This window comes from Aptenodytes forsteri, unplaced genomic scaffold (assembly GCF_000699145.1).
Source record: "Aptenodytes forsteri isolate BGI_AS27 unplaced genomic scaffold, ASM69914v1 Scaffold137, whole genome shotgun sequence".
Lineage (NCBI taxonomy): Eukaryota > Metazoa > Chordata > Aves > Sphenisciformes > Spheniscidae > Aptenodytes > Aptenodytes forsteri.
The window spans coordinates 2,838,546-2,841,479 of record NW_008796221.1 but is presented as its reverse complement, the minus strand read 5'-3'; positions in this window follow the sequence as shown (position 1 = coordinate 2,841,479).

The following is a 2,934-nucleotide window of genomic DNA, read 5'->3' as shown; positions in this document are numbered from 1 at the left end:
GAAGGGTAAAAGTGAGAAAACTCGTGGGTTGAGATAAAGACAGTTTAATAGGTAAAGCCAAAGCTGCACACACAAGCAAAGCAAAACAAGGAATTCATTCACTCCCTCCCATCGGCAGGCAGGTGTTCAGCCATCTCCAGGAAAGCAGGGCTCCATCACGCGTAACGGTTACTTGGGAAGACAAACACCATCACTGCAAATGTCTCCCCCTTCCTTCTTCTTCTTCTTCCAGCTTTATATGCTGAATATGACATCATATGGTATGGGATATCCCTCTGGTCAGTTGGGGTCAGCTGTCCCGGCTGTGTCCCCTCCCAACTTCTTACAGATTTAAAGCAAAACCCGAAAACCATAACATATTTGAGACTTCTGAAGGCATAAAATAGACACATGCTTCCCATAATTCTATTTTTCTGGAATTGCTGGCTTCAGCTGAGTTTTCTGTGTGAAGTAAGAAACAAATTTAACAGGAGAAATATGTCTTAAAAATCCAGATATGAAAGCTTTTAAGTATTAAAGCCTAAATATTAAAAGTGTAATTCTTTGAGATCATTAGTCAGCAGTTCACTGTGGTTGGACCAGCCGACACTGACCTTCTCTAGCCTTGGCCTTTTCCCTCTCCCTCTCTCTCTCTGTAAAGGGAAAACAACTTGTTTACACTTCTTTCTAGAGCTGTATTCTGTCTAGAATCATTTCTATAGACAGTGATCGTTACTTCAGTCATCAGAGAAGCACTGTTTGGATAATAAACGATTTTATTTTTGTAGCTGGGAGCAGAATTATGGCATTCTGTTCCACTGGAATATTGCCTTAAACTAGTGAAAAATTACTAGAGAATATTAAGTAATTATAAAAATAGGACAAGCTCCTCTTACTCTTCCTCCTCAGTTATTGGTTCCTATATTCAGAAAATGCACACAAGTTATTTTAATGTGTTTGATGAAAACTTAAAAAACAATCACTTGGCACTAAAGTATCTGGTTCTCCTTAAGAGAGGATAAACCCCAAAATATTCTGGTTCTAATATCAACATCCCCCCAACCCCACAGCCTAAGTTACTTGAACTTATTTGATTGCACTTATCTTCAAAAGTTTATTAAAATAAAGTCAGCAGAAATTGTGGAGACAACAGACCACTGAACACTGCACCAATATTACTGCAGCTTTGGTAATTATTTTTCCAGTAATATTGAGAAATTTTGTTATGAAATTTAGTAAAATTGTTGCCTTCACCACTAAAAAAAAAAAATCTACCACCTAAGGCCATGTTCCACAAAGAGGAGTTTGTGCATGGATAACCAAGCGAGACTGTGGCAGGGCAAAACCCTCGAGGCAGCAAGAACAGAAGGAAGGGTGTATTTAAAACAACAGTTTAGGCTTTTCTCCGTACTTTCAAAGGAAGAAAATACATTGCTTTTATTGACTAAAACACTGCATGGTCAGATTTGATTTACTTAGACGTTCCCACAGATCCGACTGTGGGGTATACGTCTGCACTTACTGCCAACTCACCAAAAGCTTCAGTGCTCCAGGATCTTGTGAGGTAAAAGGTCAGCAGATACACAGAACCAAAAGAGATCTGTGAACTCTCCCCTTGGTAAGAAAAGGCTAGAGTAATGGAATATTGCAAATAACTGTGGTTTGGCAAAATCTAAGAGTATGCTGTGATACACACAAGCCAGAATGGGAAGTATCCAACTGGAGATCACGATTAAAAAATAACAAACCCTACGCAAAGCAATTTCTTAGCCAGTGTAACTTGTCAGTGTCTTTGTGCGCTGAAAAACCTTTCTATTTTACTGACAAAATAATCTACAGTGAAACCAGGCCTACTCAGTAACTGAAAGTTAGCTGTACTGCTCTAGCTCAGATTTTGACATTTTCCTAGCTTCATTTTGAGTTGTGTATTAAAAGAAAAAAAACACAAAAAGCCTGAAGGACCTCTATCCAGATCTCTATCCTGTTCCCACTGGCAGAAAGTCTAATAAGCTCCAAGATTACCCCACATCTTCTCTATGTAACTTTCCAGCAGCCCATCATGGACACAATTTGTGCACCCTCCTAGGAAGAAGTGAGAAATAGTTATTACTTGGTCTTGTCTTGCTGGTCTTGGCTTACTCGGCTTTTTGGAAGGCACCTGGATGTTTTGATAAGTGGTGCCCAATTTTTACAAGCAAAGCGTTCTCTCTCTCAAATCAAAGATATTATTTCTTCATCCTGAAGCTTGTGTTGCTGTCTAAACATCATCATTGCACTCTCCCCAAAGAGGACTGTTTTATAATAGTAATGTGACTTGAGTTAACTCTGCGTATGCCAAGTTACAGCGAGGTAGGTGGCCTCACTCTCCATTTCTAGGGGAAGACTGGACTCCTCAGCTCTCCTGTAAATGCCTAATAACACATTTTTCAAATCTGCTTTTACACACAGATCCTAAACTAATGCTTTATCATATACCGGCTGATGCAGTTACCTTATTACTTCATTTCCAAAGTGCGAAAGGACCCAAAGTATTTTTTTAAGTACTCGGATCCTTCCCCTCTAATTTCAAATACAACACCTTTTCCAAACAAGTGAAGAACTGGGAATAAGAAATTAGGGAGAGAGCAAAATAAAGCAGCAAGACAACTGCCTTTACTGTTGATTCCTTTGTCCAAATTTAGCCTGGTTTTGCTGCAGGGACCGTGCGAATCGGTCGGGGTTGTTTTTGTCTAGTAACGCTGCAACAGCACAATACCGGTTTCCTTTCGACGAGAGGACAGGAAATAAATTCCGCGTGTTTTCACAGCGCTGGCCCGGAGACGCCGTGCTGCCCGGGTCCCTCCCGCAGGGCCAGATTTAGATTTCCGACCCGAGGCCGTCCCTCAGCCACCGGCCCCGACTGCGCGCTGCCCTCGCCCGCGTCGCGCCGGGCGCCCCCCCCCGCGCCACCGTTAC